Source organism: Enhydra lutris, unplaced genomic scaffold (assembly GCF_002288905.1).
Source record: "Enhydra lutris kenyoni isolate GAN:26980312 unplaced genomic scaffold, ASM228890v2 scaffoldscaffold64, whole genome shotgun sequence".
Classification (NCBI taxonomy): domain Eukaryota; kingdom Metazoa; phylum Chordata; class Mammalia; order Carnivora; family Mustelidae; genus Enhydra; species Enhydra lutris.
In genome coordinates, this window is record NW_019154148.1 from 7,210,209 (window position 1) to 7,223,894 (window position 13,686).

Genomic DNA, 13,686 nt, shown 5'->3' on the forward strand with positions numbered 1-13,686 from the left:
TTCTCTCCCTTCTCCCTCTGCCCCTCCCACTTGCATTCTCTCTCTCTCTCTCTAAAATAAATAAATGAATCTTTAAAAACCATTGTGGTAAAATGCACGTAAAATTTAGCATCTTAACCATTGTTAAAAGAAACTGTGCAGGGGCTTTATGAACGCCCACACTGTTGTGAAACCATCACCAGCACCTGTCTCCAGAACTCTCTGGTCTTGCAAAACTGAAATTTTGTCCCCATTAAGCACTGACTCCCCATCTTCCTCCTAGCAGCTCAGGGCAGCACGCTCTTGGGATTGAGTCCCGCATCGGGCTCCCTGCTCAGTGGGGAGCCTGCTTCTCCCTCTCCCTCTGCTGCTCCCCCTGCTTGTGCTCACACGCTCTCTCTCTCAAATCAATAAATAAAATCTTAAAAGAAATTCTCTCTTTTTATAAAAGTTGTTTTTTTCTAAATTATTTATTTATTTGACAGACAGAGATCACAAGTAGGCAGAGAGGCAGGCAGAGAGAGAGGAGGAAGCAGGCTCCCCGCCGAGCAGAGAGCCTGATATGGGGCTCAATCCCAGGACCCTGGGATCATGACCTGAGCCAAAGGCAGAGGCTTTAACCCACTGAGCCACACAGGTGCCCCTGAAATTCCCTCTTTTTAAAGGCTGAATAATCTATTCTATTGTATGTGTATTCCATATTATGTTATCATTTTTTAAAATGCCGGTATATTATATAGGACATAAAATTTGCCTTTTAGACCACTTTTCAGTGTAAAGTCTGGTGGCATCAGGCACATTCCTGCTGTTGCGCCACCATCACCACCTTCTGGCTCTGAAATTTTCCCTCCTGCCCCCAAAGAAGGTCTGTGCCCATTAAGCACGAACTCCCCCATCCCCTTCCCCCAGCCCCTGGTAACCTCTAATCTATTTGCTGTCTGTGAACTTGTCTGTTCCAGATATCTAAATATTTCACTATAACATGTAATCCTACAGGATTTGTCCTTTTGATTTCACTTAGCATCATGTCTTCAGCGCTCATCCATGTCACCTCATTGTTATAACCCGAACATCTGTCCCTCCAGAATTCAGATATTAAAATCCTAACCCTTCAGTGTGATGTTGTTAGGAGGCAGACCCCAGGCCCTTTGCATGGCTTTCGGTCAGCCTTCTGCAACGGGGAGACGTCACTGCTGCTCTGGCTGCTTCCAGAGCTCTGGAGGGGGTGCCGGGATGCCATGGGGAGCAAGGAAGGGTGGTCCTGCCTGTGGAGATGCCATGTGCCAAGGAGTGTGCCCAGCACCCCTGCCAAGAAGGTGGCAGCTCTTTGACTCTGCAGAGGAACTAAGAGAGACTTAGAGAGAAGGAACTTGGCCCAAATCACATGGCTGGTGTGTGGCAGGCTGGGATCTGAATCCAGCTGTGTCCAATTCCAAAGCACTTGCCTTTTTTTTTTTCTTTTAAAAAAGTAATGGGTTGGGCGCCTGGGTAGCTCAGTGGGTTAAAGCCTCTGCCTTCGGCTCAGGTCATGATCCCAGGGTCCTGGAATCAAGCCCCACATGGCATCGGGCTCAGCAGGGAACCTGCTTCCTCCTCTCTCTCTCTGCCTGCCTCTCTGCCTACTTGTGATCTCTGTCAAATAAATAAATAAAATCTTAAAAAATAAAGAGAGAGAAAAGAAATGGGTTCTCGCAGGGCTTCTCCCATCTATCCACATGCTATTGTCTGGCTAGAGACCCCTGGGTGTCCCCAGGCTCATGCAGCTCCTTTACCATCCTGGGTCCTGTCCTGCTGTGTGGAAGTGGTGGGGGGGTTGCTGGGGCTACCTTTGCAAAGTTCTTGGGGTACTCAGCCCCACCCCCCGTTTCAGATTCAGCGGGTCTGGAGTGACCCAAGAATTTGTGTTTTTAATAAATTCTCAGGGGAAGCTATTGCTGCTGGTCCAGCAAACACAGTCGGAAGCCAGTTGATTTCTCCTCTCTTTAATCATTGTCTTTCCTATGAAATAGCTCAAGCCACATGTGCTTTTTTCACGGTGCCATGTTGCCTTCTGTGTGCTGAGGGGATTGGGGGGGGCTTATGAAACCCAGAACACCTGTTCTAGGCTCAAAAACTACTGGAGGTTATTTCTGCTCCTACTATACTCAGGCAGTGTAAGCATTTCGGTGTGCAAGGTGCTGTTCTGAGCCCTGCTATGCCAATCCTTATGAAATCTGCATAGCCGTCCTCTAGCTCAACCTATCGAGGAGGAAACTACACTCAGAGAGGGTAAGTCACCGGCCCGAAGTCACACAGCAGCAAGCGGTGAGGGCAGGATTTGGCCCCAGAGTGGTCTGGTGCCAGAGTTCATGCTCTGAGCCGCAGGTTTTTCTCAGCTGGGACGGAAGTCCCTTATCCGTTCTGGGGGTAACTGCTGAATAGCCTAATTCCCGTCCCCACCTCATTCCCCCATCCGATTCCCCAGCCTCTGTGAACAGCATCATCACCTACCCATAGACCTCAGGAATGCGGGTGGGTACATCTGTTCACACTTCCTGATCACTGCCTCTGAAGACCACAGGGTGCTGCTCTGTGTGGCAGACCACGCCTCAGTGCTTTTATGGAGTTTTCCATGTCTTACTAGAAGCACCACCACAACCCATGTGGCAGACACTTATCCCCATTTCACTGATGTGGAACCACAGCATCAAGAGGTTAGGTGATATGCCTCAAAACACAGTCAAGAAGAGAAAGAACCAGAGTCACCCCTTTTCTGTCCCTACAGGGTCCCGTGCTAGCATCTCTCCATCGGGCAGTGGTCACAGCCTCCTCCGTGGCTCCCCATTTCTTCTCATTCTCTACCTGGCAGTCAGGGCACGAATCTGATCATACCACTGCCCTTTCAAGCCATCCACAGACTCCCCACTTCCTCGGGACACAGTCTGAGCTCCTTGGCCAAAGCCCTCTCAAGCTGAGCCAGACATCCCCCTCTGGCCTGTTCTGCCTACCCCAGACTTGTCCTCTACACATCACTCCAGGCCCACCTTTTGCCAGAACACCATGGCCCCTGAGCTGTGTTGCTTACATCTCCAATGTCCTTTTTCCCATTTCTTGCCAGAAAACTCCTACTCATCCTTCAAGATCCACCTAAGATACGAACTGTCTTCTGGGAAGTCTTGCTGGCTAGCTGCCTGCTCTTGGGTTGGGGATATTTACTTGCTACAGTCCTTGGTGCCTTGGGATGGAGCCGTCTGCCCATCTGTCACTCTGCCAGCCCCTGGGCCCCACAAAGCAGAGACCCCATCTCATTTGCCTTGGTCTTCTGAGAGCCAGCTCTGAGGTCCAGGCCGAATCCAGCTAAACAGCACCAAGGTAGATGGTCACCAGGGGCCCTGGAAAGGGGCTCTGGATTCTTGAGTGTCGACCAGCAGCCTGTGTCTGAGTCTAATCTCCGGTGGACACTGGGAAAGGAAAAGATGCTACTTTTATTGCTAGACACCTATGCCTGTCCCCCTCTGCCCGCTGGGGCAGTAAAACGGATGTTTATGAACCAAGGGTAAGGTCTTTCTAGCCAGGGCTGCTGGAAACCTCTTGGGGTAGATGGAGTCTGGGGAAATGGCTGGTAACCACTCTCCAGGGAGAGCCCTGAGCCCCTAGATAATTAGCCACATGTGTGTGGGAGACAGGCCCATTTTTTTTTTTCCCAAGGATTTATGAGAAGGGGGAGTATTCTCATTGACCTCCATTTCAGGAAAGGCCTCTTTCTGGAACACTTGCTGAATATTCCATCGACAGCAAAGCACATGTGCTCGCAGTCAGCCTGCCTGACATCGTCATACCCGGCATATGTTTCTTGTCTCGTGCATCTTAGCACTCGCTGCGGGAACTGCCTGTATTTCTGAAGGTCCCTAAACACAGCTCCGAACGAGGCACTTATAATTTACCCTTCATGAAAGCCGTCTCTGCTCTTTCCAAACATACTTGGAAGTGGATTCAAAGTTTATTTAAAGGAAAAAAAAATTTTTTTTTAATAGAAAGAGAGTGTTTGTGAATTCTTCCTCGCCAGCCCTCCTCTTTGGGACCCTGGGAACGAGTCCTTCAGCTCGCAGACATCGACACCCTTGTGACCGTGGACATGTGGATACGGGTCATCTGTCCGCTCAGACCTTTCTCGAGCTCACCGTCTGTTTACTCACTTGTTAGGGTGCTACTTCTTCTACCCCACTGTCTTTTTTTTTTTTTTTTTAAGATTTTCTTTATTCATGTGACACAGAGAGAGAGAGCACCAGCAGGGGGAGAAGCAAGCTCTGGGTCAAGCAGGGAGCCCAATGCAGAGCTCGATCCCAAGACCCTGGGATCATGACCACAGCCGAAGGCAGACACTTAACTGACCCAGGCGCCCCCATCCCTACTGTCCTTCTGTTTCTTCTACTCAGGCACTGCTTCCTCATTATGATTCAACCATCCACTGAGCCCTCTGTCCAAAAATGGCTCAGGACATCCCGTGGGGCTAATGAACGACTTTGTTCATCCAGGTAATCAAAGCTCCCTCTGGATGTTTGTTTGCCCACTGGTCCCCCCACCCCCACCCCGTTCTCCGTCTTTGTTTGTCCACCCTTTGGTCCAGCATTAGCGCACTCAGTGCCAGGCACCGGGGAGGGGCGCGAGCAGAGGGGAGGAGACGCGCAAGCAGCCAATCAAGATGCGGCATGGGGAGTCACGTGAGGGACAGGTGCATGTCCGAGAGGCAGGGCACGGATGCCCAGGAGCAGCACCTCAGAAGAGGGAGCCGTGAGCAGGGGGGAAAACCTGCCCTCCCTCCCTGGTCTCCCAGAACCCACGGAGCCACAGCTTGAGGTCTACGGCTACCCCATGGCGTGAAACGCCACACGTGCCTCCTAGACATGCTGCGTCAGAAATAACCTTCTTCCCTGGGCCTGTTCAAATGTGTCTCTCTCTTACTGATCCTTAGGGCCCTTCTGCAGAGGAGGACTCCGGGGCTCAGGGGAGGGCAGGGTCAGGGGCGAAGTGGCAGAGCCCCCCTGTCACAGTTTGGGGACTGGTGGTCAGCCTGCGTAGCCCGCTGCAGCCATTGGCCAGCAGGTGGCCCTCTGGACAGCCAGCCACCGGACCTGTCGGATCCCCCTCAGAAGGCTTCCAGGCCGTTTGGGACTTGGGCTCCATTGTTTGGGGGAAGGGTTCTCCCTGCACCCCACAGGTCCTAGAGCTAAGGGGATATCCCTGGCAGAAAAATTGGGATCTTTCTCCAGGAAGCCTAAGGCTCAAAGCCACCCCCTCCCTGTCCCAGCCCTGCTATTTCATTGCCTCTTTTCTCCTGGCCTTGGGCCAAGGGGCTGAGAAAGAGGACCTGCTTGCAGAGCAGGGACAGCGCATGCCAAATTCCAGGCTCCGGGTCCTGCAGAGAGGGTGGCCACAGTCCCAGAGAGAACATTCTGGGAGCTCGCTCACCCAACACTGCCCTGCGTGGGTGAGCACGGCTGGCAGCCCCTGCAGAAAGGAGGGGTTATCTTCTATTTAAGTCTTCACAGAGGTCTTCAACTCAACATGGTACATTAATTAATTATGTGGTTCAGTGAATTTATTAACAATAACAACAACAACAGCAACAACAACAGGTAAAGTACCACTTGGTGAAGACAACAACCTAAACCAACCCTAATTAATATTAGTTCTAGATGCTTAAAGAGGGAGCAAACCGGAGGGACTATTTTTTATTAAAAAAATAAATTAAAAAAAAAGGAGCTGCCTGGGAGTTAAAGATGGGAGATGGAGTGCCTACATTTATCTCTACTCTGTCCAGAACCCTGAGCTCCAAGGGCAAGGAAGTCAGGAGAGGATTTTTATAAATAAAGTTTTATTAGTTTTATTAGGACACAGTCTCTAGGGTCTATGGCTGCTTTCATGCTATAACAGCACAGTTGGTTCCAATGGAGATGGTACTGGCCCCCCTGATCTGGACAGTTGTCCTTCCTCGAGCTGGATAGCAGCCTGTGTGGGGGGGGTAATTTTCTGGAGACGGAAAAACAGTGTCTAGCCTGCAGGACACGAAGCAAAGTTGAGGGACGAGTGCCATTAACTGAAAGTTTACATATGGAATATGGAGGCCCCCTCCTCCTCTCCTTCCTCAAAAAGGCTCCAGAATTCGGACATTCACACCTTTATTGCCAGGCAGGAGTTGAGAGGCCTCCTTCCTAGGGACTCTGAGGAGCCCAGGAGAAAGCTCCAGCCAGCTCCCACCCCTGGGAGGCCACTGTTGACCAGCCCCATCTGTCCATGGAGCTGTCAGTTGACTTCTTTAGGTTTCCACCAGGAAAAATGAGCCAAAGGTGCTGGACATCTGAGAGACTCTTGACGAAAGACAAGAAGCCAAAACAAGTGGGGAAGAGCAACTCCAAGGGTGCGGGTTTTCAGAAAACATTAACAACAACAACAACAACAGAAGTTAAGTTCAGAGAAACGGTCAGTACAGCCATGAAACAAGATCAGTAACAAGATCAATATCCAGAGAACGTATGCACAAAACGTCTTGCAAATTGAAAACGTGGAGGCAAAGATGAGAATTTCACCAGAGGCAGAGCTGCAAAAATAAGGCTGGGGGACCGGAGAGGCACCTGTTGTCATACTGAAGGGAGACGATGGAGTCTCACTACCTGGGCAAGGGGACTAGAGGTGGAAAGGGCCTTCAGATGGTGGGACTGAGGATTGATGGCTCAAGGACAGTGAAAACCAGTTGAAGGGTGTGTAGGAAAACACAGCCTGCTGGGGCAGCTCTGGCTCTGGGGGTCCAGGACTGGACCCTCAGGCTTCCCAGGGCTGTCAGCTCCAATGCCTCAAAGCCCCTTTGTCTGGCAGGAAACCCTTCTCCAGGTGGCCAATTTCAAGTTGCACGTGTCAGCTGGATTTTTCGGCTCACACCCCAGCCAAACCTGCCTGACGGTTCGCTGCTCACTTGATTTCCAAATTTTGTGAAACCAACTCATTCCCAGGTGAAAACCATATCTGATTTCTTCTTCGGATGACCCAGTCAAGATGGAAATCTGCTGTGTCAGACGTTAGAATCCACCAGGGTCAGCTTCCATTTCTTTTTCTTTAATTTAAACAAGATTTTATTTATTTAAGAGAGAAAGAGAGGGAGCGAGCGGCGGGTGGAGGAGCAGAGGGAGAGTGAGAATCTCAAGCCGACTGTGCTCTGAGCGTGGAGCCTGACACGGGGCTCAATCCCACAGCCCTGAGAGATCACACTGGAGCTGAAATCGAGAGTCAGATGCTCAACCCACCGAGCCACCCATGCGCTCCCAGGGACTCCCACCATCCTGCCAATGTCAGAACCCATCACTGTCCCTCCTCCGAACATTATGAACTATGGCTCCCAAACACACTGTATTTCTGTAGGCTTTGACTTCCTTGGGCTTTTTCTGTCCCCAGTCCTCATAGCAACCCTGCGCACATGGTGCACTCCCTCCTGTGTCACGCGTGTCCCTTCTTCCGATTAGACCCTCTAAGCCTTCCTCTGCTCCTCCCCTTGGCCCCCACAGCTCTGTCCCTGGCCTTCACCTGTGACCTCATTTCAAAGGCCCCACCCCATGAGCCATACAGGGACCTTCCCACATGCCTTGCTCTTCCCACGTGCTCACCCCCAGTGCAGCTTCAGAGGAAGTGGCTCTTGGCCTGGAAAGCCCTGCTAACTCCCCGTGGCTGGCTCCCTCTAACATTGGGGTCTTAGCTCAAATGTCACCTTAGCTCAAGTGACACCCTCTCTGCCGGTCCTCCCAGCTTCCGGGTACCTTCACCAGATCTTGTCACCTGCCCCCTGCAGGTCTTTGTGCTGTGAGAATGTCAGCTCCCTGACAGGACAGATCCTGTCTGTCTTCGTTGCCAGTGCTTGGCACAGAGCAGAAGCTCAGAAACACATGCAATGAGAAAACAGGGGCCAGTAGGGAAATGACTTGCCCCCAGTCCCACGCCAGCAGAGGACTCTCTGGCCTGGGCACAGACCCTGCTGTCACAATGCACTGCCTGCTGCTGGGTCCCCTCCCCTCCCTTGGGTACCCGTGTGCTCATCGACTCTGATGAATGCCTCCTGGCCAAAGGAACCTTCTAAAGGCAGAAATGCTGCTTCAAGGTTTCTCTCAGAGAGCTGCAGAGCCTGCAAACCAGGGAGCACAGTGTGCGGAGTGGGGGTCCCTCGTGGAGTCCGTGGAGACACCCAGATCTGGGCTTAATCCCAGCTCCACCCCGGGTAGCTCACCTCTTCTCCCCGAGGCGCAGGGTCCTGGTCTGCAGGCCCAGGATCGCATGGCATCTATGTCCTGGAGTTGGGACACTTACTTAAGACTTGTTATTCATGAACCAAACACCGGCCAGGCGCTTGGGGAATGTTGGAATCGAAATGAAAGAGGCCGCCCTGCCTACTAGGGGCTGAGGCTCAGAACTCATAATCCAGTTTGAGCCCCCTGCTCTCATGAGAGGTCCTGGCCATGGGGCCCCAGGGAATCTGTGACTCACCAATTGTGCCCCATCAGGCAGGATCATTGGGTGCATGGGGCTCTGAGGATAGAGAGAGCCGCCACCGGGAGGGTGGGGCAGGCACGAGTGCCCCAGGGCACAGGGGTTTGGACGCCTATCCTTGGCTTCTCGATTTCCGGCAGAGCTGAGACATCTGCTCGGTGGTTCATCTTTTAATCCCAGCCGTTATCAGTTGCCGGGAAAGAGCCCAGCCCAGTCTCCAAGCTGGCAGAACCTTCCTATGAATTCCGCCAAGAGAACAAAGAGTTCCCCAAGAGTGACACAGCTTTCCCAGGGGACTAGCTGGCAGGGCCGGGCTGGGAGGAAGGCACGTGCAAGGCAGGTGAAGATGCCTGGCCTGGGAGGGTGGGCACAGCTGCCAGGAGGCTGGCCTGCCAGGGACCGGGCTCCGGGCATCTGAGGCCGTCTTTTCTATGAGCAGTACCTTTGTGTTGGGGAACTCAGGAGAGTGGTGTGAAGTTCCTGGTCCAAGACCACCCTGGGCAAGGTGGGTGGCTTGGCTCGGTCTCTCCGCTGGGTGACCCTCGCCCCCCTAGCCACCAACACTCTCCCGTTCCCCAGAGCTTGAGTGGTCAGTGGTCACTCCAAACCTTTGTGGCCACCCCAAACCTTTTGGTCACCCTCTTCTCTTCGGGATGCTTCCCCCTAGTGTCACCTTGCAACATTGGTTACAAATGTCCCTGCTTTCTCGGGTGAGCGGTAGGTGTGATTCACAGCCCACTCACCAGCGACCTCTGAGCTGAGTTCTGTGGGGACAGAGGGGGTGCTCAGGGCTCCCACTCTGCAGGGAGAGGCAGTGGGCTTCCGAGCCAGCAGCCGTGACACCCTCCCCCCAACTGATCTAGCAGGAGTGCTCTTGGCAGGCTGGCTAGGGAGCAGCTCTGGAAAGCATTCATAGAAGCTTTGTCTTCCTTCCTATCCCTTAACAAATCTGTTTTTCTTAAACTAGCTGGAGTGGATTCTGTTGCCCGCAACTACAGATCCTGCACCCAGGGTCTCCCTGGGTGAATTTCAACCCCTCTGCCCTATGGAGATAAGAGGCTTCCACAGATCAAGGGAACAGACTCATTAGCAAAAAATGATGAGACAGGCCTCTTGGTCTATATTTGATTTTTAGCAGAAATGTGGTTCAAAGAAGCCTTCTTTACTACAAGAAAAGAGAACGCAAGTTGCAGAGTAGATGGTGAATGATATGAAATTTAGGGCTTGGGAGACAGTAAGGAAGAGTGGGGATTGTGGACAAAGGGGGCAGTTACAACAAACTGTTCCCAGATCCTCCTTTTTTTTTTTTTTTAAAGATTTTATTTATTTGAGAGAGAGAATGAGAAAGAGAGAGCATGAGAGTGGGGAGGGTCAGATGGAGAAGCAGACTCCCTGCTGACTTGATCCTGGGACTCCAGGATCAAGACCTGAGCTGAAGGCAGTCACTTAACCAATTAAGCCACCCAGGTGCCCCAGATCCTTCCATTTTTTAAGAGAAACCAGGGTTTTTGTGTGAAACGTTCCATATTTCTAGATGCCTTTATTTTTAAGTCATCTCTACAATGCGGGGCTTGAACTCACAACCCCTGAGACCAAGAGTCACCCGTTCTACCGGCTGAGCCAGCCGGGTGCCCCTGAACTGTCCCCTATTTTTAATTACAAGGTCACATTGAAAAAATAATACATTCCAGGCCAAAAACACTCCAGAAGCTCAACACTTCAAGTCTGTGTTTTGCCTCGGGGCTGCCCCTTTGGGACTACAGCCTAAGGGATCAAGTTCCAGCTCGCTCTCTCTCTTTTTTAATGGCATTTAAAGCCCTTTGCAGGAATCCAGCCCGGTTTCCTCCCCCATCTCCGTTCCTCTCCTCCCCCAACCCTGGCGTGCACAGACCCTTGGCTCTTTATCCAGGTGGCTTCCCTGTCTGCCCACACCCTTTCCCTCCTCATTCCCCTGCCTGGTGAATGCCTACACATCCTCTAAGATCAGGGCGATGGCCAAGTCCTTGGTGAAACGCACCCCAATCTGGATCTGAGGCACCCGGAGCTGGGGCTCCCACAGTCCCCTCTAGGGCCTTCTGTCTTGGTGCTTCTAACCATCAGGCCCTCTGTGACCCCAAGCCAGCACCAGAAGGATGTCCAGATTTATAGAAAGCATGGACAGTGGGCTGCTCTCGGGGTCTCAGAGAGCACCTGTCCTAGTGGAATGAAGGGTGCTGAGTTTAGGGAACCCAGCAAGGGGAAAGCAGATCTGCCCTGCTTCTTCCTGCCTTGGTGACATGGGGATCCCCAAACCTGGCTGGGGGACAATGAGGGTAACCCCTAGCCAGCCCTCTTTCCAGAGCCTGAAGACATCTGCACATTTTGGGGGACAGATTTTCCCTTTTGCCCCAGGGGAGTAGCTAGGGGTGTGTGGTCTTGTCTCTGTCCTCCATCCCATGCCCTGGGGGAAGAGTTTGAGGTCCCCCCACACCCCAGAGGTGCAGGGTCAGCACCCCAGGCCCGCCCCTGCCTCTTTCACTCAAGAATCACCTTGCCTTTCTCCTGGTGTCCTGGGTGGGCGGGGATGCATGTCAGTGTCTCCCTGCTCCCTCCAGCCGGCCCCCAACTATAACCTGGCTCACTTCACATCTATTAAGCTCTGTATGTATGTATCATCATGCTGGGTGAGGCCAAATCTCCAGGAAGCCGCACGCTGCTTCTCTTATGTTGCTGTTAACGACCGTTTTAGGACCGAGGAACCAAGGCTCAGAGCGGCCACGTGGCCTACCCAAGGCACTCACCCGAACCAAGACCATGCCCTTGATGCCAATCTTGCTGTCTTCCGCAAAAGCAGGGTTTCCCTATTGCAGGACAGGAAGGGGACCACTGGGAGGCACTGGCCAGCCTCTCCATGTCCCCTGCTCCCCAGCTGAACTGAACTCATGGGAACGTGTCCCTGTTGGCACTTCCCAGGGAACCAGAGTGCTTACCACTTATGTATGGGAGAGTCTGCAGGCGGGGAATAATACCTAAACAGCACCCAAGTTTGTTTCTCCTAAGCTGTACTTTCTCTTAAAACATGGAAAATGGGAAAGAAGAGATGCAGCTTTAGAAAAGCACCCCAGAGCTAGTCATTTGACTTCCATCTGCACTTTTTTTTAAGTTTATTTATTTTTAGGGGTGCCTGGGTGGCTCAGTTGTTAAGCATCTGCTTTTTCCTGGGATCGAGCCCCACATCAGGCTCCCTGCTCAGCAGGGAGCCTGCTTTTCCCTCTCCCATCCCCCCTGCTTCTGTTCCCTCCCTCGCTGTGTGTCTCTCTCTGTCAAATAAATAAATAAAATCTTAAAAAAAAAAATAAAAGTTTATTTATTTTTAGTAATCTCTACCCACCCCCCAGCTCAGGGCTCGAACTCACAACCCAGAGATCAGGAGCCACATGCTCTTCCAACTGAAGGCAACAATAAATCTAACAGATGACGTCTCCTGTTGTCTGAATATTTTCACATGTGTCAAACCATGTTGTCCTTCTACATCTCAGGAGGTGGGGCTGTTATCACTAATCTTTTTTTTTTTTTTTTTAGATTTTATTTATTTATTTGACAGACAGAGATCACAAGTAGGCTGAGAGGCAGGCAGAGAGAGAGAGGAGGAAGCAGGCTCCCTGCCGAGCAGAGAGCCTGATGTGATGCGGGGCTCCATCCCAGGACCCTGGGATCATGACCTGAGCCGAAGGCAGAGGCTTTAACCACTGAGCCACCCAGGCACCACTCACTAATCTTACGGATAAAGGGGATGGAGCCCAAAGAGGTGACCTTCTTGAGGTCACACACTCCTTAAGACAGAGCTGAGACCCATGCCCAGGACAGCTGACTTCAAAGCCTTCCCCCCACATGCTGGGCCTGGATCAGCCTGGGCATACCCCACTTTTCTTCAGGGCAAGAAGAGAACCCTCCATAATTGGAATGCCCCCCACCCTTGCTTAAGTCAGGGGAGCTCAGAGAGTCAGAAGGTCCTGAGTTAAACCTGGAGCTTGTTCACGACCAAATGGTGCAGGACAGCAAGATGGGAGGGTCAGCTTTATGGTTCCCTGAGAGCCAGCTGTTGTGTGCCAACCAAGAGGGATTTTCAGAAGGAAAAAGTTTTCTAATTAAGACAGATGAGATTTCAGAGCAATGCCCCGTTTTGAAACTTCTAGGATCTTTGAATGAAAATGATGTGTTCCTAATAATTTGGGGGTAGACAACATAATTTCCAAATCAAACCTGTGTTTCAGGACTTAAAAGTGATGGATGGAAGGTGACCAGGAATGTCACGGGCACAACGGAATGTTCGTCCAGTGTCAGGGGAAGGATATTCCCCCTCAGCAGGTATAAGAAGCAAGGAAGACAAAAATAAGAATGCTGGCTGCTTAGACCACATGACTCCCCTTCATTCCATGAACTTATTCTATGAACCTGGGTGCGTGTGCATGCACACATACACACCTACACTGGTTATTCCCTCCTGAACCTCCGAGCCAAGACAGGTGGTCTGGTTTACACTCAATATCTGAGACCTCCATGCTAGGATTTGCCAACATTCCAGCTGTATAGGAAAGTTCAGTAGCTCCCTAGGGAGAGGAAGAACTCTCAAAAAGGAGTTTCTGTCCAGCCGGTCATCATTTTAGACTGACAATCCAGGGGAAGGGTCTGCAAGAAACCCAGCAGACTTGGAATGACTATTAGACACTGTAACGATTTGCAAAGTTACTGCAAAATGCCAGTTCACTCATTATATTGGAGCTATCATTCATCAACCATGTTTGCAAAGAATTCCAAATGATCCATGGTATGCAAAGAACTGCTCTATCCCCAGTCTTCTAGGGGGCTGTGTTTGCCGTCTGGTTGTGGGCTCTGACTTGTCCTATGTGAGCTGGTGGGCTAATGGGGAAAAGAAGCCCTTGGTGCCATGGGGGGACTAAGTCAAGAGAGGCACAACTTGGGGCCTCTGAGGAGGGTGAGATGAAGCTAGGCCCTGGTGTAGGCTGTGTCTGAATTCGTTTGAGTTGTTATAATGAAAATACCAGAGGGTATTTCTGGGTGACTTCCAAAGAACAGAAATTTATTTCTCACATTTCTGGAGGCTGGGTGTCTATGAGAGCACGCTGCCTGGTTCAGGGATGGCCACCTTCTCCCTGTGTCCTCATCTGCGGAAGGGGTGAGGGACTTCTGGAGTCTCTT

At 51.5% G+C, this 13,686-nt stretch overlaps 1 protein-coding gene across 1 annotated transcript in view; it reads right to left on the minus strand.

Moving 5' to 3' along the window:
• Window positions 1-13,686, minus strand: part of LOC111158877 (collagen type XXIII alpha 1 chain) — a 308,540-nt gene that overhangs the window by 70,155 nt on the left and 224,699 nt on the right. The gene's annotated exons all lie outside the window — the stretch shown is intronic.